The sequence below is a fragment of the Microcebus murinus genome, chromosome 17 (genome assembly GCF_040939455.1).
Source record: "Microcebus murinus isolate Inina chromosome 17, M.murinus_Inina_mat1.0, whole genome shotgun sequence".
Classification (NCBI taxonomy): domain Eukaryota; kingdom Metazoa; phylum Chordata; class Mammalia; order Primates; family Cheirogaleidae; genus Microcebus; species Microcebus murinus.
The window spans coordinates 5,213,198-5,239,434 of NC_134120.1; the positions used below are offsets into that span (position 1 = coordinate 5,213,198).

The 26,237-nt window shown below is 37.1% G+C and overlaps 1 protein-coding gene across 3 annotated transcripts in view; it reads left to right on the forward strand.

Moving 5' to 3' along the window:
- Positions 1-26,237, forward strand: part of NETO1 (neuropilin and tolloid like 1) — a 117,787-nt gene that overhangs the window by 35,318 nt on the left and 56,232 nt on the right. The window lies entirely within an intron of this gene.

Below are 26,237 nucleotides of genomic sequence, written 5' to 3' on the forward strand. Positions count from 1 at the left end.
CCATTGGGTGATAAGATAGAAGGTAAACTGGGACAGGGTGGAATTGTTGATGAATTGAAAAGCTGTAAAAGATGTCCAGGTGAAGTAAAATAAGCGCTGGTGGTAGCATTGTCTATGAACAGGGAGATGCAGCTTCAGAGTTATATAGATGTTAAAATTTATAGCATATGCTGATTGTGTTAGAGGAGAAGAGACAGTGAATTATGTTGGGACATCTTTCATTTGAGGTACCTTTGAGATGCAGAAGTGAAGTAACCCAGTATCTTTTTATCATCTGACACACCAGAGTATAATTCTACTAAGAAATAGATCATTTTAATTCATTGTTGTGGCTTCACTTGTTGAATAGAATTTTAAATTATAAGAAAGATGTGGTCTTTGGAATCAAATGCGTTAGTCATGGGCATGGAGGTGGTAGTAGAAATCACGGGTGTGGAAGGCATTGCTCAGCAAAGAAATATCAAGAAGAATAAAGACAGAACATCTGAGTAGGTGTTCTGGCAAAGGAATAGACAGGCTGTTGTTTGGGGAGCCTAAAATAAATATTGAAAAATGTAGCCAGCAGGGCAAGGTGAGCTTTAAAGTGGTGAGCTGAAGGTCCTGAAAACCAAGAAGACAGACATACTTAAGTCGAGTTATTTACTGATTTGTAAAACAGAATACTATTACCAAGTAGAGACTGCAACCAAAAGGAGTATTTGATGATCCTGTCAAGTGCAGCTTTCCGGCGGTGGTAAAAATTCAGAGTGCAGAGAACAAAATAGGGAATAAGTCTGAGCAACTGGAGCCTATGTGTGTAGAAGAATCTTTCAGGAGCCTTGTCTGTGAAAGGAATCATGTGGAGGAAGGATTAAGAAAGAGCGGTTTGTGAATTTGGAGAACCACACAGGGTCCGCAGGGGCTCTATAAAGTTCATCTTTTGTCGCTTCATTAGTCAAGACATGGTTCTACTAGGAAGCAGCCTTGAGACAGGTTTTCCTATGCTGTGCCTCTACCTGCGAAACTCGCCCCCCTCTCCACCCCACCCCTGCCTCCAAACTGAAAGCTGATCCTGGAACATGCTGGCGATCTTCTGTATCACATGTGTTCATTGAGGCATTGGGAACCAGCCCTCAGCCCTCAGCCCTCTTTATTTCTGTCATTTCTTATTTGTTGCTTGGACTCCTAGTTTAGATGACCCAGTTCCTCTCAATGCCCAACAAAGATGATACCACGATGGTTTCCTGAAAGCACACGTGGCCATCCTGATGTCCCTGAAGCTCAGTCCTCGCTGCCAACCCCAGTTTCTGGTGCTTAGACGCTGTCCAGGGTGCTGACTGTGTGGACGCAGACGCGGCAGCCTTTGCGGATTCCAGCAGCATTGCTCCCACTCTCACCAGCACGCACCAGCATAGCACTGCTGTTCCTGCCTCACGTGAGGGCCGCCTCCTCGCCCACGCTGCCGCTCCCCCAGTTCTGTGGACGGATTCTGCACACAATACTATGTGATGATAAAGCCTTAGGTCTTTCGATACTTTTCTTATTTCAGCCACCTGTATAAATCTGGGGACTGAATTGAGGCAGTCTCAGAGGCACGCACTATGATCTGCTCCAAATCACCTTCTCTTGAACCTGCGTTTGTACAACCAAAAGTCTGTATCTTTTCTTTTTTGTGTGTGGGTTTATTATTTTCCCATTTGGATACACTTTAAATACAGTCAGAACTGTTTCAACCTTCCTACGTCAATGCTAAGGAAATGCTGATTTGTCTCAACGCAGGATAAGAGTGTTGTAACTAGGGCTACCCTGAGGTGACAGAAAAGTAAAGGAAGACCAGCACTGTCTTATGCTCTCAGCTAAGAGCACCAGTGTGAACACTGTACCTCCCTCATTTTGAAGGGTAATCCTCAAAACATTGTTTTGTTGTCTAGAATTTTCATTCTCTTCTTATCATTCTATATTCTTTCAGTCTACTTTTTGGCAAGGGAGTAACAAATCAGATTATATTCTGAAAATTAAACACCTATTAGGGTAAACCAAACATAGCGCTATTTTAACAGCTAAAGTAGAACCTAGATGTGAAAATATACATTTAAATCCCAGAGTGAACCATATCAGGTGCATCAGAGGGAAGGTTGCTAGGATTGTGAAAATACAGCTGTAACAATGATAATAATGATAATTAGTACTATAATATGATTTAGTCAATAGTTGGAATATCCTGGGTATTTTTGTGCCTTTATTGTTTTGTTAAAAATTTGAGAATCAGCTTGTCCGGTTCCAAAAAGAAAATCACTACTGGGGTTTTGGTTGGTCTATACATCAACTTGAGGAGAGCTAGCATTTTTAATATTTAGAGTCTTATATCTTATGAACAAGGTAAATGATATGAGTTTTCACTTATTTAGGTCTTCACTTATCTAATATTTTTTACTATCATCCAGTTCTAAGTCTTTTAAAATTCCTTCTTTGATCCATTTTTTCTTTATAATGATTGTGTTTTTAAATTTCTAAATGAAATTCATTTATTTTTGTCATGTAATTGGAATTGTGGAATGTTCTTCCCTACCATTCCATTTGGTCACTGGTCTTTCTTGCAATTGAGGCTTTTCATAGATAATTTGGTTTCTTTTTGAACTACATTCTTAAAATTTTCTTTAGAAAAGTTCTTTTGGAGATGAAATCCTTCAGTGTTTACTTACTCTGTAAATGTCTTTATTTCCCCTTCATCCTTGATAAATTGTTTTGCTGACTGACAATTCTAGGTTGACAGGTATTTTTTCCCAGCTCTTAGTAGACATTATTTGACTGTCGGTTGGCTGATGTTTTTGCCATTGAAATATGTGCAATCATCCCAACTGTCATTTCCTTTAATTGACATGGCTTTTCTTTCTGTGGCTTCAAGATTTTATCTTCATCTTCTGTGTTTAGCGATTCCATTGCCGTGTATCTATGTATGGATATCTTTTTGTTTATTTCCTTTGTGGAATATATTATTCCTTCAGAACAGAGGCTACAGATTCTTACCCACTTCTTTGACGTTTGTAGCTATTATTTCTTTGAATATTGCCATTTTTTAATTATATTCTTTAACAATTTTTAATGAAAATGCCACTTTTAATCTCGTTGCTTCTTATAGTTTCTTACTGTATACTTATTTTTATATATTTTTTCCAAAACATTGCGCATATACCTACAGAAAACTATTCTATATTTGACAACTGCAAACTCTAGGATCAATTGTATGTCGTTTTTGCTGGCTCTCATATATAGAGAGCCTTTTTGTGAGCTTTCGATTTGCTCTTTTAAGCTGTTACTATTATATAGAATAATGCTGGGAAACTTATCTCTAATGATGGGTTTTTTTTCTGCTTTTGCTTTGTTTCTGCAAATAGCAAATGATATCATCTCAACAAAACCACTTCAACACCTCTCAGATGTTTTTGATGCAGAAAAGATCCCCAAGCCAAGCATCCTTTTTCAGTTCTTTCCCAAAGTTCAATATTCCAACAGAAGTTTTGCTATAGGAATCATGCATTGCCAAGCTTATGGTTACCTGGTTGTTTGGGTCTGGGAGTTTATCGTGCAGCAGTGAGATCAGGGAGGCCACCGTGAGTTTGACTATAAAGAGACTATTGATGGGGAAGTGTATGCATGCGTGTGTGTGTGTGTGTGTGTGTGTAGCTTCCTACTCATTCATGTTACAAAAAGTCCTCAGATTTTTTCAAATACTGACTTTACTGTGAATATATTAAACAGTAGATATAGGGGAAAAAGATAAAACTCAGCAAACCCACTACTGAGCCTTTACAAATATTAGAAGGTTATAATTAAATAGGCGTAACTTATAAATTTGAGAAAGAAACATTAGATATGGCAGGACAGTTCTCTGGGTGGCCTTGGATAGACCCAGGTTTTCCCCCTTTCTCGCTATAGTTTTCAAGAATAACTGTAGAGTGTGTTGGGAATGCAGCATCTTGAGATAAGGGTGACTGGCCAGAGCAGTCTGGTCTCTGTTCCAGTCCCCTCTAGAAACAGGTTGTCCTTCAAGGCTTTGGACTAGTGTGTCCTGCTTCACTGAGGCTGTAACCCCCAGGGTGGGCTGCCTTCTGGGATCACTCATGGTGCAAGTGGGGCACTTGAAGATGAGATTCTATTCATGCCACGCAGTGTCATGAGTCCCAGGAGACCACTCACCCTGTGTCCTGGGCTTCTATTGTTCCTGGAAGCCTACCTGGAGGTCGTAAACTCTCTTCTTGTAGCTTGCTGTTTTCAAATATGCTCTTTCTCAGCAGACTCAGAAAAGCCAAGCTGGTGTCCAGTGCACAGCGCACCTGCTTCTCAGGATCATAGAAATGCGTTCTGTAGTTTCCAAGGCATCATCACATAATTAAACGGGAATACAAGAATCTTCATCATTCGAATTGAAGTCAAGAAAAGAGATAAAAGGCAAGGCGAATAAAAAAGATAGTATAAGAAAAACACAGAATATAAGGGTAAAAGTGATCAATAAATATAAATGTAAAGAGAATAAATCTACCACTTAAAAACCATGAAAAATGGATTACATTAAGGAAAATAGCCAGCAACTTAGTATTTATAAATAATACAGTTGAAAGTAAAACGTACATACACACATGCAAAAAGGTTGAAAATTAAGAAATATGTACAGAGAGGTACTAAATAAAAAAATCTGCTACAAGCAAAATTAATATCAGGACAATTAGTATTTGGAATTAAAAAAATCTTTAATAAGGAAGGAACTACATAATGGTAATAAGAAAATTTTCAAATAAAATAAGCCATTAGGTGTCAACAATATACTTTTAAATAAATTAATTAAAAGCAGATATTTAAAGCAAGAAATTAGCAAACCACAATAATTACGGAAAATTTGTGACTTCTCTAGGTATGGTTTTATACAAATAAAAGTAAGTTAGCATATAAAAGACATCAAAAAGATAACTAATATATTTGATCTAACAAATATGTTTACAGCTCTGCGCTCAATAATTAGAGTATCTATTGTTTTCAAGAATACAGAGAATATTTGCAAAAGTTTACCACATGTATGTCACAGAGAAGATCTCAACACTTCCTAAGTAATCTAGTGATTTAATAGCATTTTATTTATTAAATGGGATCAATAAGGTGATTGTTAAAAATCCTGTTCAAAAACTTAAAATTTCACTTTGAGTGGTTATAAGAAGGAACTAGGATGAAAATGACAACGTAATTGGAGTTTCATGCTAATGAAAGTGTTAACAGAGCTCTGTATACCACATTCTGGCTTACACCCAAAGTAGCTACCTAAACACAACTGTTGATAAATGATCAAAAGTATTTAAGATTTAAACATTACCTCAAGAAGTTAGAAAAATTATAATAGACTCATTTTTTTAAAAGTAGAAGTAGGAAGAATATAAAGATGGAGAAGAAATTAATGAAATAAAACAAAGAAACTAAAAAAAATTAATAAAATGAAAACATGCTTCTTTGAAAACAAGTCATGAAAGTTGATCAAGAAATGAAAAAGGCAGAAATAAACAATATCAATGAAATTAGAGTATGTGAATACAATTTAGAAGGAGTAAAAGGAATGTTCTGAGAAATTCTTGCCAAGTATATTAGAATAGTTTAATAAAATAGGCCAATGTTTAAGAAACGCGAGTAAAATCACACATAAAAATATGACTTGAGAAGAAACAGAAAGCCTACGATTGCTATTATTTGATAAAGTAGAAATCGGTAGCACCACAGGTAATGAGGAAAGCCCCATGTGAGGGATCTGGGATGCGCCATTCCAGCCTTGGCATTCTCTTCTGGCCTTTTCCTTTACAAAGTCACTTGCTTGTCTTCCTCAGGATTAATTTTCACTGCTCTTGTATTGCAACATCATATTCTAAATAGTGACTGTTCATCTCCCCCTATTTAGCATCTGTTTCCATGTCTATTACAGTTGGCTTCTGAGTTCATCGTTGGAGATTTTTTACTTATCAGAACCTTCACAAGAATATTTGACAACTTTTCTTGTTCCATTATTTTAAAATCAAGAGGACTTTTTAGATTGAATCTTAAATCTCTTTTATGACAATTTAACTTGCTTTTATAGTCTCGGGAATTGAAATAAATATTTGGGAACTATTCTCATATGATGATTTTCTTAGAAGTTAATGATTATTTTCCCAGAACATTTTCTGTTGTTCAGACGGGACCTCTGTACCAAGTAGACGGAGCAAGATAATTATAAATTCTACTGGAGATCATAATTCTAAGATGGAGGCTCACAAAAGTTTTACAACAACAACAACAAAAAAAACATATTAATAGTAGAATGGCATGAAAAGATAACAAGAATCAAAGTTACCCATAGTCAAGTTGCATGGAAAGATTTGAACGTATTTGCTCTTTAACAATTATTTAATAAGTACGCACCAAATGTTAGGGATTCTGACAACTGTATTTACTGAGATTAAAACAAACAAACAAACAAACAAGGCTACTTATTCTCAAGGTGCATATCTAATGTATTAGTTTTGGATGAGGAAATATTATTACTTGAGAACAAAATTCTGTAAAAATTCTGTCAAGCCCTGTTCCCCACAGAATATTTTCCACACGGCAGACAGAGTGATCTTTTAAAAATGCAAGTCAGGCAAAGTCCCTCCTCCACAAACCCATCCAGTGATTTTTCATTTTGATCAGAGTCTTTCTGTCGCCCTGCGCCACTGTGCGTTGGCGGGAGCTGGCAGGCTTATCTTCTGTGAAGGGTCGGAGAGTTAATTTTGGTGCCTTTGAGGGAGGCCACGTGGTCCTGTGGCAAGTCCTGGGCTGCACCATCACGCCAGTAAAGAGGAAAGGAGTGCCTTCGGATGTGCTCCAATGAAACTTACTGATGGACATGAAAATGTGAATTTCAAATCCTTTTCTCATGTCCTAAAATATATATATTTTTTAAATCTACTTTTAAATGTAAAGAACATTTGTAACTCCTGTGTTGTACACAGTCAAGGGGTGGGCAGGATGTGCCCTTCTGTGACCCACAATCCCCTCTTCTCTCACTGCCCGAGCCACTCTGGTCTCTTCCACGGATGCCCCTTCCTTGAGTGAGCCTTCGGGGTCTTGAAATGTCCTGTTCTGTCTGCCTGGCAAACCCTTCTCCCTGTTATCCCCAGGCTGGTTTCCTCTTTTCCCTCCAGTTTCCCTGCAGATGTCATTTGATCCCAAAGGTCTTCTCGCCCTTCCCATCTTCCTCTGCCCCCTCATATAAAAGAGTAGCCCCTCACCCACCTACCATCTTTTGTTCCTCCTTAATCCTAGTTAATGTTCCCCATAGCACTCATTACTTATCACTGCATGACATTTTAGATATTCTTATAGTCTTACTACCATAATTTTTTTTTTTTGCTAAATATTACATCCTCAGCACCTAGAATAATGTATGGAACATAAAAAGCGCCCAATAAATGTGTACTAAGTAGTAAAAGGATGGGAAGGACACTGAGCACGTCAAAAGAATGTGTCTCACCATGAGGGGAGTTATGTAGGAGGCTTTCTGTGTTTATGCATGTTGTAAAAGTAATGCATGCTCTTAAGAAGTCAAAAATACAGAGATGTTTGAAGAAAAATTTAAAATCCCCCAAACTCTTTGCACTCCCACTCATTTGAGACATTGGAACAGTTTGGTAAGTAAATATTCACACTGTTCTTTATGCCCCATATGTATGAGTACAATACAAACATACACCCATGCATATGACCCCCCTGCTTATTTTTTGAGGGGTAGGAGAAATGATTGCTACTGCCATTGTTGTTCTTGTTTTTACAGAAATATGATTATATGCGCACATTCAATAATGTATAAAAAAGCTTACAGAACAGTACTTGCCACAAGTTAAATCTTCAGCTTTTGTTCCTATGACAATCCATGTTGTTTGGTAACAGTAGCACAATTGTTATATATTTTATAGTTACAAAATGTACAATATTTTGGGATAGAAAAACTCCACTCTCTTTTATAACTAAAATAATTTGCTTGATTCTGAGGCTCGTGGTTTTGCTTGGCAGTAGAAAACTGAAACTTATCTAGTGAATTCTCTCTTTAAAAGTTGGATTTAAGAGGCAGGTAACTCAGTTCTTTGAAAGTGTCCCTGCAAATCGCTCCCCCTCCCAGTTCCTCCTCCCCAAGTCCTGCCTGGTGACTCCAGGGTAGCAGTGTCCTGGCCTGTCATATGACCCGTGGCAGGGTTGTGCCCTGTGCTTGCTCTCCCAGGCGGCACATTGGGCAGTCTGCAGCCTCCTGGCTTGGTGAGGCCATGGGGAGTCAGGTTCCTTGCCCAGTACACCTGCCCACCTGCTGCCAGCTGTCCTATGGCGCCCACTTCTTCACATCTCCTCCAGCCTTGGAGACTTGAGCCCCCATCAAGCTCAATGTCCACTATCCTTTCTGTGTCCATGAGTCACATGCAAATTCCCCCCCCCCCAGCTGTAAGGAAAAGTCTGGGTGAGTACCAGTTCTTTGTTTCTCACTCTTCATGGACTCCTCCAATGCTGTTTCCAGTTCCAGGCCACTGTGGCAACAGGGCTGTCTAAGGAATGCCCCTCACACATCAGTCTCCAGTGAGCGAGTAAAATTTCACCTTTCTGCTTCTCAGTAGCCCACCCCATCCACCTTCCGCCTACGTTGGGGTAATTTTAAACATTAAAAGAAATTCAACAAGGGGAAAGGACATCATGAACCTAGGTGAGCAATGAAGGATATGCCCCTTATAATTCCTTTATGTTAAATTTTATAAAGACACTTTAATAGTGTAGCATTAAGACTATGGCTCTAGAATAACATTACCTGTATTCAAATTCTTGCTCTTCCCCTTGCTTGCTGTGCGACTGTCACTAATTTTCTCAGTTGCCTTAAGTGTCTCTTTCCTCAACCTTAAAAACTAGGATGATGGCAACCCCATGAGATAGGTATCATTTTGAGGATTAATGAGATTATCATCAACGTTAACATTTCTAGCATATGGCATGGCACATAGTAAAGGCTTATTAAATATTGCATGATTTTTTCTGGAGATGGTTCCCATACTTTTATCTATTTATGTAAAGAAGAGACCATTCAGAGCCAACAGAGTTGCATGGCAGGGACTCAGCTCCAGAAGACAGAAGACGGGAGGCTAAGGAAAGGACAGGGTATCAGATAAGGGAAGCTGCTCAGGGATCAGAAAGATGAAAGAAAGATGCAGGGCTGTTTCTCAGACAACAGAGAAATACAGGGGTGGGTCATGAAGGCCTTTGTGCCATTTGTAATAGGGTTCTAAATAGGAGGTTATGTATGTATGTATGTATGTATCATCTATCTAAAGAGATGTGTTATAAGAAATTGGCTCACACAGTTACAGAGGCTGAGAAGTCCCAAAATCTGCTGTTGACAAGCTAGGGAGATCCAGTGGTGCACTTCCAGTCTGTAAACTGGCTGATTCAAGACCCAAGAAGAGCCAGTTGTTCGGTTCCAATGGGAAGGCAGGAAAAAACCCATTTCCTAGCTCAAGCAATTAGGCAGGAGTTGTTCCCCTTTGGTCACTTAGTTCCATTCAGGTCTTCAATTGGCTAGATGCCACTCACCCACACTAGGGAGGGCAATGTGACTTCCTGAGTCCACTAATTCAAATGCTAATCTCATCTGAAACACCCTCACAAACACACTCAGAGTAATGTTTGGCCAAATGGCCAAGCACCCCAAGAGAGCTTCAGTCAGGGTGATGCGTTAACCATTTTACCATCTTATTATATGTTTTCAAAGCCGCAACAAAGAGGTCAGAAGGATCTGAACAAACAGCACCAATAGAAGGAGAGTGAATGGGCTGGGGTGGAGAGTGACTGAGTTCTGTTGTCCTTAGGTAAAGACAACTGCGGAGATCCTTGTTTAATTGCTATAAAGTGGGGTACATTGTAAAGAGTTGAAACATTAGAAATATGTGCTTGTAAATTTTAATCTGTACACATTTATTGTTGGTCTTTCCTAAAATAGGAAACAAAATTCATTCCTTTTCTTCTTGTCTGTAGATAAATTAAATGAACGTTAAGGGACTATATATGTGTCAAAAGGCCGCTCTAAATTTTTTTAGAGTAGCTTATAAATTTGATCTTTTTGTTACTTATGGAGCTTTAATATAAAACATACTCTTTACATCCTTTTGGTACAAAAGCAAAACAGAAACTGTTTCATCTCCTAGTTAGTGCCAGATTACTGCCATCTATATGTTTGATTTTTTATTGCATGAATCTCTCACCAACAAAATAAATTTTGAAACAGAAACTGATAATTAAACAAAATGAGCTAATGGAAATCTGATCCCAGTATAATATTTGAATTTAATATCCAGGAATTAGAGCATTTTTTCATTTCAGATATAATTTAAAATTGTTTTTATGCATTTAAACCATTTTTCACCTTTGGCATATTATATTTTATTTAGAAATTTCTCTACATTTAGTGTTTCTTTTTATGTTTAATATTATTTTATGTTTTCTGTATGTCTCACTATGTGAAAATTTTAGAGACAGTTGTCAATAGGAAATTTCAGGAAAGGAATTTTAAACATTCAAATTCAAAGAGATGAAATTACAAATATATTAATAGTAAAAGTTTTTATTCTATCAAGTATTTCAAATCAAATTTTCTTTTTTTAAATTTCAGAATTTTACTGGGGTACAACCGTTTTGGTTACATGAATTGCTTTTGTATAGTTTGAGTCAAAGTCATAAGTGTGCCTGTTACCTAGATAGTGTGCACGGTACCTGTTTGAGAACCAAAGTAGAATGAGGGAACATCCATTTCTAGCCTCAGAGGGCCAACCCAGGTTCAAAGAGAAGAGAAATAAACTCTACCTCTTGATGGAGAACTGTTACCTCTATAAAGAGAGATATAAAGTGAGAGGGGAACTTGCTGGAACACACCTTTGAATGTGGAGCTACCTTGGTCTGCCCTGTGGCTGTAATACTCCATATGCCTCCCACGAGCTTGCACGCACGCACCCGCTTCCAAAACTCTCAAAAGTGTCATCTCATGACGGCATCAGCTTGCAGCCTCGCACCCCATCATATGCACTGGGTCTGCGTGCAGATGACACTCCGTGGCGGCAGCCCATTGGCTCAACTTGACATGTCAGTCTTATTTTTTTCTTCCTGTTCTGCTGGCTTTTTAAACATTTTTATTTAATTTTATGTATTTATTTATTTTTTTTGTAGAGACGGGGTCTCACTATGTTGCCCAGGTTAGACTTGAACTCCTAGCCCCAAGTAATCCTCCCACTTCAGCCACCCAATTGTTGGGATTACAGGCATGAGCCACTGTGCCAGACCTCTGTTGGCTTCTTAATGGAATCACACATTGCTATTTTAATTGTACTGTGTTAATTATTAATAAGATTAAATGGCTCATATTACATTTTAGGGAGCCTTGGATTTCCTTTTGTGTGAAATACCTGTTCAGGACTTTTTGCCTGTCTCATAGTGCATTGTCTTTCTTTTTGTACAGTGATTGGTAGTAAGCGGGTATATATTCTGGACATTGGTGATTTGAAGTTCTATGTGTGGATAAGATCTTCTTATAGTATGCAGCCTATCTTTGCATTTCTCATTATGATGTCATTTGAGGATTAGAAGTTCCTAATTTCAATGTGGTACAATATAACTTTTGCCTTTCATTTTATGATTTAAGAAATCTCCCCTTAATGAAATAACAAAGATTTATTTTTAATATCATCTAAATACTGTTTGTTGACCTTTCATATTTTGTCTTTTAGTGTGTGATGCAAAGCAGGGGTTCAGTTTCATTTTGATTCCATACGAATACCAAGTTATACCAACATGAGTAATTAAAAAATAGATCATCAAGACAGATGCTGCTGAAGAAAGTTGAGCATTTTTGCCTTTAACTTAAAATTATAAGTTTCCCTGTAAGCTCTGCTTTAGCAACAACACTTTGTTTATATAGTATTTTATAATAGTTGTTTTTATAATACTTTTATTAAATAATTATAATTTTTAAATTTTGCCTCTGATAAAAATCTGCTTCTATGATAATAGGTTTTTGTTTCTCTTTGGAGTCTGGAAATATTTCACTGATGCAATGATAATATTGTACCTATAGTATTAGATTCATGTACATTTAAAAATCTTGTATCTGCTTAGAGAATTAAGTCTTTTGGAGTTTTGACATAACTCAATTTATATCTAATGCTTTTTTCCTTAAGGTTTTTTTTTAGCCCTATAATAATAGCTATATCTTTGGGTTTGGACTTGTATGATAACTTTATTTCCGACAATTTCAACATTTCTGTATTCCTATATTATAGATATCTCTGAAAAACAACACAGTAATAGATTTGTGTTGTTCTTTACCTGTCCTTTGATCTTTACTTTTTTAGGATGCATTTAGTTCATTTATATTCATATATCCAGGCTTAGATCAACCATCCTATTTTATGCTTTGTATTTGTTCCTCCTTTTCTAAAAAAAAAAATTATGCTTTTTTAATGCCATTTATCTGCCTCTATTTATTTTTGAAATTAATTTACTCTTTTTTATCTTCTTAGTGGTTATCTGAGATATTACAATATACACATGATCTTCTTAAAATCTGTTTTTATTGTTTCCTTGGAAAACACGAGAAACTTAAAAATTTTGTATCCCAAATTACTGTCATTTAATTTATATGTTATTTTTGTTTTACTGTTATTGTTTGATTCAGTCAATGCCCATCTGTGTTTACCCACATATTGCGTATTCTTCATTCCTTCTTGCATCTAAAATTGGGCGCCTAGTATCGCTTCCCTTCTGTCTGAACTGCAGACTTCAGAGATTCTCTTAGGGAAAATAGACTTTTGACAGCACCGTCAAAAGTCTGGGGGACAGACAGACTTGTAGTTCTGACTTGCGTGGGGGAAAGGCAATATTTGTCACCTAAACATTTGTACCCTCATACTATTCTTAAATATATATATTTACACATGTATATAAGTAAATCACTTTTGACAAATAATCCTAGTTTTTATTTGACTAAAACCATCCTGTTTTACCTTTATTCTTGAAAGAGTTTGATGCAGGTGATGAAGTCTCTGTGGGCATTTATTTTCTTCAAGCATGTTGAATATATCATTCCAACATCTTCCAGACTGTCTTGAACTCGGGTATCAATCTAATTACTGCTCTGTTGAGGAAACTACTCTTTTCTTTCCTCTGGATGCTTTAAAGATTTTAACTTTCTCAACAGTTTTGAAAACTCTCAACAGTTTTCTCTTTAAATACTATGTGCCCTTCATTTTCCTCTCTCTTTCTAGAAATCTGGTAAGATTGACGGCTTTGCTCTGTTCTGCCTTTTAACTTCCCTTATATTTTCACACTGTTTATCTCTAGTGCCACATACTAGAGAATTTATTCTGGTATCTTTGAATGTATTCTAATCTGCCGTCAAATCTGTCTATTGTGTTCTTAATTTCAATTATTGTGATTTTCATTTCTAAATCTATTGGGTCATTTTTTGAAAATATTGGGTTCTTTTTGATAGTTTCCTGTTCCCTGCAGATATGTCTGATCTTGTTTGTAATTTATTTAAGGACTGTAAACACAGTTCTTTTATAGTCTGTGTATGGTAGTTCTATTATATGGAATCTTTCAAGATCCATTTTTGTTTTGTTTTCACAGTTTCTCCCTCAGGTCTTATGCTCCAATGGTTATCTTTTATAGCAACCCATTTTCCTTGGAAAATTATTTGCAGGAATTGTTTGAGGCCTTGAATGAAGTTACATTCCTGCAGAAAACAGCTATATTTACTTCAGCGCATTTTAACCCTTTTAAATTAAATGCATGGCTTAAGATATTTGGATGATCCAGGTATTGTGTATTTGGGATGAAAATCTACTGGAATTAAAAGTGTTGGTTAAAACTTCTCATGCACATTTTTGTGCCTCACTTTTGTTCAGCAGCAAGGCCTATTCTCTTTTCCGTTATTTTCACCCCTGGGAGTGGGAAGTCAGCAGGAGCTGGACTTCCCTCTCACTCATCTTGCATAAGAGGTGGTGCACTTCCCAGTTCTAGCTTCATGGACAGCAGGTCTCTCTTCAGATTCCCAACCTTGGATGAACCCTGTACTTTATCTTACACCACATGACATGTTAGGTACTCCACCAACCTTTCTAATTATCAGATTCTTGATGTGCCAATGAGGATTAAAGCAGACTTACTTGTAATGATATGGCCAAGTTTATAGGGGATTATTTAATGCATTATTAGCATTATCTGGTATGCACACACAATCACACATGATGCATGTGTTAGCTAATTTATAGCCTGGATAAATACATTTTCTATTTATAAACTTTGCTGGGCATTCTAAGCTCTTTTCTGCATATTCTAATTCTGTGGTCCCCAACCCCCAGGCCACAGACAGGCCCTTGTATGTGGCCTGTTTGGAACTGTGCTGCACAGCGGGAGGTGAGGAGCAGGAGAGCCAGCAAAGCTTCAGGTGTATTTATAGCCACTCCCCATTGCTCGCATCACTGCATAAGCTCCACCTCCTGTCAGATCAGTGGCGACATTAGATTCTCACAAGAGCCAGAACCCTACTGTAAACTATGCATGTGAGGGCTAGGTTGTGCTCTTTATGAGAATCTAATGCCTGATGATCTGAGGTGGAGCTGAGGCGGTGATGCTAGTGCTAGGGGAGGAGCTGCAAGTACAGATTATCATTAGCAGAGAGGTTTGACTGCACAATAAATGTAATGCACTTGAATCATCCTGAAACCATCCCCAACCCCAGTCTGTGGAAACATTGTCTTCCATGAAACTGGTCCCTGGTGCCATAAAGGTTGTGAACTGCTGTATTAATTCCTTTATTCCCAAAACAGTGCTGTGATAGAAGTCTAATCATTGGTCCTGTTCTGTGATGAGGACACAGTGCCACAGAAGGGTTAGGTAACTAGCCAAGGGTCCCACAGGCTGCAGCTGGAAGAGCTGGAATCAAAGGCCAGCCCTGAAAGCCTGTTGAAAATGTACTCTTCACCATGACCTCACACTGAGCATTGGGGCAGAAATAGACTAGTTATCTCATCTAAAACTCTCCTTAAGACAAACGCATTACTGAATGGATTAGACACAGGTGTAAGAATTTCAAATTCTGCCAGCCTTGGCCTGGATATAACAACTTCTTTTGGTAGCTAGTGATATTGTTTATCTTGATAGTTAAAATTGCTCTTGAAGTAGTTTGAGTGTTTGTGTAAAAGTGCTAATGACGGCAAAATAATTTATATATTACTAGATTGAATTCCTAGGACCTGGATACTTAATGTGTCATATGTTAATCTAATTCTACTGAAATACAGTGTTTGTGATTGGACCCAGAAGCTGAACTTTAATGTGTTCATATAGGGATGTCTAGGCACACTCAATTTTGAGAATTACTGGTCTACTATTATGATTTATTAAGTACTAAATTCTTTGTCCTTAAGTAACTTTCTCATAAGTGAGTGAATAATCTTGGAATGCTCACCAATTAATAATCCTTATTTTGACTTCTATTAAGATACAGTCTTAAAGTATAGATATCACCCCTAAGAAAAATAAAACTAGTAGAGTTTAGTAGAGTTATTATTAAAAATCTTGATGTTACCTTCCATAAAATTACCATGTATAAGGGAGCCAAAGCTATGCTATAAAAAATTATAATTTAAAGCCATTTGTCAGGCAGGGACTAAAAAAATAGTACTACGGTTCTTGACAGTCATGAGAGAAAAATGATTCTGTGTGCAGATATAGGTGAGATATTAAATTATGGGAAGAGGCCCTGGAGTTAAGTCTGAAAAATGGGAAAACTTGGATATGTACATATCTCAGAGATGAGCACGCCATCCATAATGGCGGTTTAACCAAAGTTGCATTTTGTGTGATAGGAGGTATGTTGCAGTGATGAGGTAGTTCGTTCTCACTTGGTGATTGGCTCCCAGAGAAAATTTAAGACAGGTCTTGAATGATTGCTAGTAAAATATATCTAAAACTTTAAGATTTATTATGCATTTATTAATATAGAAGTAATTCAACATTTCTGACAAAGTCGGCAGCATCTAAGGTACATTCTAGAAGGACTTGTTTGAAAAGCACAGACATTGAAATTAGGAGGACTGGGCGGCACAAGTGATGTGCTCTGAGTATGATGAAGGAAATAGTAGTGGGAATTGAGAGGAAAAAGTAATGTAAAGAAGAGCATTTAAGAGAGGAATTAACAGGACTTGGTCATTATGAAGGGATAGTAAGAGTGGGGGAGAAATCAAACAAGTTCCTGGAGTTTAAAGCTGGATAACTTTAAAATCATTCATGACAGTGACCAAAATTGTAGGGAAAAAGCGGAGAAAAGATAACAATGTCAATTTTAGACTTGATGATTCTGAAGTGGTAAATCAATATTCGGGCTGAAATGTCAGGCTGAACTATCAGTGAAACTGCGACCCATTTTGGAGGTTTGATAGGTAATAGTGGATCACAGCTGTGAACAATTAGGTTCACACAGATTCCATTTAAATACTGCCACCTCAGTTACTCGCTTTGTGATTTGGGGTGAGTTCTTTATTCTTTCATATACTTTGATTTTCTGTTGCATTCAGTGAGAATAATTGTGCACATTTCATAGAGTGCAGTGATTTCACTACTTACATGCCATACAGTTTATCCAACAAAATCCAACCTACCACAGTTCCTCAATAAAGATGTTAGGATTAGACTTACAGTTACAATTTTATGCTGCCGTCACCACAGCAGAAACAACTCCCTTACTAATATCTGTACGCTCATGTCTGCATGCTTAGATCCCGCACACTTTTGAACTGGGCATCATCTACCTAAAAAGCTGAAATGAGAGATAGAGCCAAGAGAAAGGTCACCAAGAAAACACACACACACACACACACACACACACACACACACACACACAACTCAGGACCCAAATTCATGGATTTATTTATAAATTACTTTTTCACTTAGTCTATCAAGTGTTTTCGTCATTTGCTTTGTACCAGTGTAACTCGTTGAAGTTAGTGAGATAAATGAAAGGTAGTTTGTGGTATAAAACATTCAAAATAAAGAATTTCAGGAAAGAAAGAAAAAAGATTATCCTCACTAGCAGTACGGCTGATGAAAGCTTCTTTTGGAATATGGATGCAGGAGAATTTCTAAGTTGAGGGAAAGCTGTCCTTGGAAAATGGAAACGTGACTACAATAAAGAAAATCTCTAGAATGAGAATTCAGAAATTATTCACGGGTTTTGATCGCGGGAACAGGTGGCGGCGTTCAGCGTCGGTGGGTGCAGAGTGAGATACTCAGATCTGGACTCCAGAACGGTCAGTGGCAAAGCGGTGGAGGATGGTGAGGTTAAGGGAAGACGATGGTTCGGATTCTGGAGCCCGAGGGCAATGATGTCTGGGACTAAGAAAATCATGACCAGTATGGAAAAGAAGGGAAGTAGCAGAGATCTTACAAAGAATAACTGAAACCTCTTGGTATATTTCTGATGAAGGGAAAGTGTGAGCAAGGAGTCAAATTTATTTTGTTTTGGAAGTTTCCAAGCTCAAGTTAATGACGGATAAAAACGAAAAGTCTAAGGAATAAAGCTGAAGGCACCCCATCAATCTCACTCTCTAACGAAACGAGAGAGATCTATTATTTCCTTCTAACATAACAGAACCTAAAAATTATGATATTGATTTTCATTGCTTTAGACCATTACTCTGAGAAAGCCTTGGATTATTTTCACACCTCTTAATGAAATCACCTTTGATGCTCTTGTGCTTGAATGACAGGAAAATGAGCAAGGAACTGCAGATTTAGCAAGTGCCTCGATAAACAGCTGTGTCTTCATCTGCAATCTAGGGGAAAATGAGCCATCTCAAAGTCCTTCATCAATGCAATGCCATTTTCAAAATCACACGATTGTTTTAAATGCCAGTGGAAATGGTATAGCATTTTTAACAATTCTAAGACTTCCATTTCAGCCCATATTTATACTTGTATTTGACGTAGGCTGAAAATGTTCTTGATTCTTACAATCCTTGGGAGGTGGTAGATTCAGGTGCCGAGTGGACCGAGGAGGTCTAGTTCTATCTGTAGCTCCAGGATCTATCATTCTTCCCAGTCCCCCAGGGTAGAGGCTACATTTTCTAGAAACAATTCTTTCTCAGAGGCAGGAGGAACTTAATGAGCTCTAGTCTAACTCTGCCCATATGTTGTCCAAAACTAGCTACCCAATGTGATCACTTGTATTTTTCAAGTGCACTACCCATTACAAATACTGGTTTCAGATGCCCATTCAAACTTTCAGAATTACCACAATAATTGGGAAAGCAAGTATCAGGAGGTCAAAAATAAATACAGAAAATAGAGGTGAAAGCTATTTGTATTTTTTTGGTAATTTTTTTTTTTTACTTCTACTTCTAAACTGGACCAAGATTACTTGATTTGGGGAATGCAAATAAATCCTTTAAGTTCTCAGACAGGTGCATACATCCAGGAAGACCTCATAAATTGTAACTTGTGATAGTAGAAGAAATATTTTTTAAAGTGCTTCATACATATTTACATTAGCTCAGTTTTATCATTATCTACGATTTGGGTGTGATTTTTGAGCTAAATGGACATAGAAGATCTTTTAATACTTGTCATATGATGCTATTAATATATAGTAAGGGGAACATTGATACTTGGGCGTTTAGCAAGTATGTGTCACTATTTGGATATTTGTAAACATGCAGTAAACTCTATGTTAAGAATTTTCATCAGGGATTCTCCAACTGTTCTCAGGCATTTGAAGAAGTAAGATGAAGTCCTCTTTATTTCTGAAGTTAAATGTTTTTCAGCAAAAATAAGTTCAGTATGTGGAATAGCCGGTGAGGCTACAACAATAGTGTTTGATTTGTAAATAATGGTTATAAAAGAGCAATCATATTTCAGGTGCTGTTATGAATTCAGATGATTCTCATCATGCATCACCAAGAAAGAAGTTCAAAATATAAATTGTATATACTGGAATAATTTATATTTATGTAGCATTTTATACTTTGGCAAATCTCTACTCCATTCATTAATAAGTTGATATTTGCAAGTACTCTGTTTTGCACCAACCCAATTGATATTATTTTTCCCAATCTTTTATAAGGGAGGGAAGTGATGCCTTAGAAGGTGGAATAGGTGTCTATAGGTGTTATTAGACACATGCAGGTTCAGCATACTAAATCTTTCTGATGAATTGTTCTTTAAGAAATTAAGTATTTGACCTACTTTTTTATTGTATCTTTTGGTTTTGCTTTTAAATCCATTTTGCTTAACATAACATCATTGCAAAAAGATTTTTCTTCTTTTTATTGCTTGACTGGCATAACAACCTCTGGCCCTTTTAATTTCAATCTTTCTATGTAAGAATGCATCATGTGTGGCTTTTTAAGAAGTCAGTGGCTGGATTTTGCAGATTTGAAAAGCAGAGCGATGGCTAGAACTCAAATATTCTGACCTTGGTGAGGGAAAAGAAATGTGACTCAATAGTAAGGATACATTCACTTTTAAAGGCAGAATGTGGTAACTTCAGCCCCCTGTCCAGACCGGTAGAAATTCATGCTATTTGGATCATCCCTAGGTTTGATCCCTAGGTTTGATCAAGCGGTGCCTCATGCACACTCCATGCCAACCCTCTGGTGGCAGCAGCACTGGGCATTTTGCGTTTGCTCTGCTTCCAGTCCCACGGTGGCTCCACTTGCCCATGTGCACTGCCACCGCCTGGCATGAAATCTCTAGTGTCCTTGCCAATGGCACCAACAGAAGAAGCTCCAAAAGTTTTCAATTAGAGGCTGCTCCAACTCTGGTTACAAGGGGCTAAAGCTCATCAAATTCACTGGAAGCAAAAAGACCTTGTCTTGGAGCTACATTTACATGGCTCATATAGCTTTACTGTGTCCTTCCTATATTTAACCGTGGCATATAAGGCTTCTTCATGACGCTCACGTTTATATCTTTAAAGAGGAATAATGAAATGGAGAAAGCACAACTTTTCTTATAAAAAATATTTTGTTTCTTGGTTTTTATCGACATAATTAATTTAGTTTACAGTGGCATGAATGGGATGAAGAGGACCATGTCAGTGGGGATAGTGCCTTCCCCTACCCGTCCCCACCACATGCACACTAACCTGTCGTGCCACCACCATCTCCAGCCTGTGGTGTGTCAGAGACAGGGCCTTCTCCTCCTCTGCAGCCTTGTGCCACGCTTGCTAGCCTGGGTCCCAAGGCAGTAAAATTAGGCATACGCAGACTCTGGCATAGCTCCACGAAAAGTTACTTCTTGCTCTCTCGCCTTTCTGGGCATCAAACCTCAGACCCAGTCTCATCCTACCTGCCGTGAGATTAGCTCCAAACTCTTCTGCGGTCAGCACTTCCTCCCTCTCCCTGGTTTCTAGACAACACTTTCTGTGCATATCAATAAACATGAATGGATATTAGGAAACGTGTGAGTTGTGGCATAATTGAGAGAAAGAAGACAGTAGAGGTGTTTTATGCACTAACCGTGTTGGCGCCACAGTTGTGCCAGGAAGAAATGCCCTATTAAACCAGTTCTAGTGAAAAAATGGTTCAGAAGATGGACTCGTTTATTGTGGGTTCCACGTGACTTAGGAGGTACTCGCTACATGAGTGAACGAGCTCGTTGCGAGACAATTAAGGGGGAAAGGGGATTTCTAATAACAAGTCAAGAATTTCCCTGGTTTCCCTTGGACAGAAAAAAATAGTGTTCTATGATGTATAATAGCTTATTCGAATATACAAACACCAACTTTTGGAAAATCTAGGCTTATTTTTGTTTAGTTTGGGGGTTTTGTCTTTATCATTCTGATTCTGCCCCTTTTTGTTCTTTTGATGAATTTTTTCTTTCCTCTTTCCCTCTCCTCCGCATTTTATTATTATTACATATAATAGAAACACATTTTCTCCATAGAGCAATACTATTGCCTTATGGCTGTCCATCACACGTAAGCATTGCAAAAGCTAATTTAATATGCACACTCAAAGTCCAGCTTACATGTATTTACATTATAAAAAGAGCTTCGTCTTATTAATTTATTTAAAAATATGAATACAAGCCCATGAGGAAGTTTCATATATTACAGTGAAACAAAACAAGGAAAAAAAGAACTGTAAAAGCCATGCAAATATCAATACTATCTTTAAGGCCTTGAAAATTTCTTTCCTATATATCTCATAAGTTTGTATTTATGAAATTTATATATAAGTAAATTTTATGTTAAACTAGAAAAAAGAATTCATGATATATAAACTCTATGCCCACACTAAAACCTTTAGTCTGGGGATAAACACACTTGAAGCTCTGACTCGGGTGGGGCAAAGGCAATATAGGTAACCTAAACATTTGTACCCCATAATATGCTGAAATAAAAATAAAAAAAAACAGGAAGTCAAACTCAAAATGAGAAGCTATAGTTGACAACCCCATATTTAAAGAAAACAGTACATCTTTAAAAGAGTTTAAAACATTGTGTTATGAATTTTATACTAGAGTGATGCTGCTTCTAGACAAGGGTGAAATAAATCAGATTATTAATACGATTATGTAAGCTATTTTAGTACCGTGCTGTCAAGATATTTTTGTGATTGATTTTTTTTAAGACAGCATTTTAAATGCAGCTAAATGATTTCAAAAACTATGGTTTTCAGTCTTACGGACAAAGCATAGGGAAACCACCGTGGGACTGCCGACAGGGAAAGAAGGAAGGACACAGGAACACGGCACAGTTAGTTTCGAGGCAAGGGTTGTTTCGACAAAGACATGTGCACAGATGCAGCAGGGTGCTCAAAAGTGAGTAGGAGATGTGGAAGTGAACACCCATTAGGGATGTCACATCTAAGAAACTTTATCTGGCAATGGAAGGAGGGCGGGGAAGAAGGAGTCGATGGTGAGAAACACAGTAAAGTTCTTTGTTTTTAGAGGAAAAGGGACTTGAGCCAATTTGTTGTCTGAAAGGGTATAGATAACCGAAGGAAGGTGGAACACTGGTAGGAGAAAAGCTAACTGATGTGCTAACCGCTACGAGGGGGGGTTATTAGGGAATCCCGAAGACATGTGGAGGATGAGATTGAGAGACAGGAATTTTCTGAGACAGATGGCAAATAGGTAAGAATGAGAGTGGATCCAGATGAGTCTACAGATTGGGAGTGGAAAATTGAATAACTTCCCAACTCATGGAGTGTAATTGTCTCTTGAAATGAGAGAACTGAACATTTTTATTAATTTTTATTTTCTATTTCACTTCCAATATCCAATCCATGAGCAAACCTAAAATAAAGTAATTACTCAGGGAACATGTACTGCAGACTATGAGAATTTGACCAAATTTGCTTTGGACCCAAAGATAATCCTATGCTTAGAAATCATCTAATCACAGGATCCCTGGGTTTCAGGTTTGAAACAAACATCACAGGTAATTTAGTGGACCACCCCACCTCCAAGCATACTCAATACTTGTTTCCTTATGGCAGCATCTAGCACCTCTCATCCTTAACTTTCAACACATAGTTCTAATGTATTCCTTTGTAGCACAATTGAACAATATCTACTTTCTTATAAGCATCTTGATCTTTGAAATTCATTTTTGAAATATTTTAAATATCTTTGTATTTTTTTAACCATAGCTCCAATATGATCTTTGAACGTATTCATCCATGCCAAAAGGTTATATTTTATCTGTTTTATGTATAAAATTGTTTTAAGTCGTTTCATTCCCAATTCAAGGGAGGAGCACGAACAGCCCAGTAGAGAGCCCAGGAGGCCTAGCAGACGAGATGGCATTCTGAACATTTGTAGGTCTGGAACCAAAAGTCACTTTTTGTTTAGAAATTTGGGGATATAGAAAATGACAGTGTGTAAATCAGGAGCTAGATTGCCTAATTGTGATTTCAAGCCCTACCACTTACTGACTTTGGATTCTTAGGCTAGTTACTTAAAACCTCTGTGCCTGTTTCCCTCAGCTACAAAATAAGCATAATATTGTGATTTGCCTCATGCTATAATGTTAAAAAATTAATAATTTACCATATTCAAAGTGATAAGAACATTTTAATTATTGCAGGAGTATTTTCTTGAATCTAGATACTTATGAATGAAAACAAGAAAACAAAACAAATCGTGTTTTAGTTATGTTGATATATTTCAAACTTTTATGTTTATTTTTCATGTGTGTAGAATATTTGAAAAGCCTTGAGCCTCATAAAAATCTGATTCATTTGTAATGTAGTTTGTATTTTTAAAAAGTTCTGAAAGATTGTCTTTATAAACAATTATGGAATGCTTAACACATATAAATTTATTCTAAAGTCTGCATTAGCTTTTGTAGTATAAATATGAATAACTTCTACCAGAATACTAGATTTATTTTTTCTGTCCAATTAAGGAATGTTTTGCAATTATATATCAGAGCCTTATTATTTCATAAGATTTTTTTTTTTTTTTTTTTTTTTTGAGACAGAGTCTCGCTTTGTTGTCCAGGCTAGAGTGAGTGCCGTGGCGTCAGCCTAGCTCACAGCAACCTCAAACTCCTGGGCTCGAGTGATCCTTCTGCCTCAGCCTCCCGAGTAGCTGGGACTACAGGCATGCGCCACCATGCCCGGCTAATTTTTATATATATATATATCAGTTGGCCAATTGATTTCTTTCTATTTATAGTAGAGACGGGGTCTCGCTCTTGCTCAGGCTGGTTTTGAACTCCTGACCTTGAGCAATCCGCCCGCCTCGGCCTCCCAAGAGCTAGGATTACAGGCGTGAGCCACAGCGCCCGGCCTCATAAGATTTTTAAGATGATTATGAACGACATTGTAACATGACTTCAGTTTTTCCACATTTTACTTGTGATTTATTTGATAAAAATGTAACACCATTCAAGGTCATTTAAAAATTCTGGCCAGTTATTCAAAGCCATAGCAAATAGTAGAGACTTTTAGGTATCATGGACTACTTGAGTTGTAGAAGCCTAAACCAACAGTATCCTCATTTTAGTTGAAGAAGTTTCAGAAAGATTTAATGATTTGCACAAAGTTCTAGAGGCAGCTCTGAAACTATTTAGGTTTTAGATCAAAACAAGTTGCATTTTTCTAAAATTGCTAACCTCCCATTTTTTTAATAAGATGAAGATACCTCTGATATGATTCAGTAATAGTCTAATAAGTCAAACAGCAGTTCCTAGAAAGTTCACTTATAAAGTGGCTGGCAGTATGGAAACATCTTTAGATTATGAAATAAAAGCATTGCACAAGCTTGAATAATTAAATTGTGACTTAGAGTTCTGTTGGAAGAAGGTACCCATGATACAAAGATTGGGTTGGTTAGGGCTGAACTTCAGAAACTTTTTGGTCTCAAACTCCTTTCCTATCTTAAGAATTATTGACAACTTCAAATTGCTTTGGCTTATTGGTTATATTATTCAATATTTATCATATTAGCCATTTAAACTGAAAACATTCTGAATAGCTATTAAGTCATAAAAATTACACCAATAAACCAATTATGTGTGAAAATAAATGGCATATTTCATTAAAACATCAATTGATATATTAATAAATAAATATTAATTAGAAGAATGGCATTCTTGTATGTTTTTCCAATTCTAGTGTCTCACTTATTAGAAGACAGCTGGGTTCTCACATCTACTTTATATGCATTAAATCTTTTATGATGTATTGTTATGGAGGAAGTGGATGAAGAGAATTTGGCCTCACAGAGATAGTAGTTGAAAAAAGGAATAATATCTTAATTGCCTTTTCAGATAATAGTGGTTATTCTTTTATACTACATCAAATCTCAACTATTGATAAATTCTTAGAGGTTAGTTGTAACAGGGAGTGTGAAACTGTATCAGTGAAATTTTTTGTATTCTGTTACATTAATATCTATCAATGTATTTTCCTCTTTAAATGGCTCTTTTATGCATGCACGATTGTTTAAAATTATGCATTGTTTATTTGGCAGTTATTGGATTACTATTATGCAGAACTTCCAAATGTTGACACATTTCTTCATAAAATATCAAAAATCACATTTGTTCATGACAACAAAAATCTCATTTAAAAATTGTCTAAGTATTGGGAAGCTGTCAAAAGCAGAGTAGCAACTATTTCTTTCCCTTGAAGCTTGAATTTTATCATTGGCAACAAATATTATCAGTTGTTTTTCTTAGAAACCAACAAATTCATTTTTTTTTCGTTTTCAAGATAATGTGTGCCAAATATCCATATCTGAATAACTATTATTGTAATGTGTCTTTCAAGGAAAAATGATGCTCCATGAAAAAGGTGGTTAGGTCATCTCTCAGCTGAAACAATTGCAACGGGGCTTTTTCTTAAGAAAACCATCATGCAAGTCAGTCTGCAGCAAAAGTACCTTATTCATACTTAATGTTACATCCTATGGGATATTGAGGCATTTACTCAAGATTATAGATTTAAAAAAATAGTTTTTAGTGCTTCATCAAGGAGATTTTTAAGTAGAATTCCTTTCTTCTCTGCCTTGCAAATATATGGCAGTCAATTCTGCAATGAATACTGGATGCCAAGGTTGATGCCACTATCCCGGTTCATTTCTAAAACATCAGCGGTTTTATCCACCATTGCTTTTGCACCATCAGTGCAAATGTCAACCCAGATGTTCTGGTATAAGCCATAAAATTCAAAAATTACTCAAAAATTGGAATATTTCAGGGCCGGGCGTGGTTGCTCACGCCTGTAATCCTAGCACTTTGGGAGGCCGAGGCGGGCGGATTGCTCAAGGTCAGGAGTTCGAAACCAGCCTGAGCGAGACCCCGTCTCTACCAAAAATAGAAATAAATTAATTGACTAACTAAAAATATATATACAAAAAATTAGCCGGGCATGGTGGCGCATGCCTGTAGTCCCAGCTACTCGGGAGGCTGAGGAAGTAGGATCGCTGAGCCCTGGAGATTGAGGTTGCTGTGAGCCAGGCTAATGCCACGGCACTCACTCTAGCCTGGGCAACAAAGTGAGACTCTGTCTCAAAAAAAAAAAAAAAAAAAATTTGAATATTTCAACACTACTTGGATGTATTGCCAAGCATTCCACATAAAAGATGATCTTTGATGATAGGCCCATGTTGGCTGGCGCTGAACCAGTTTAATCAAAATAAAAAAGCCCATTCATGTCTGCACATTC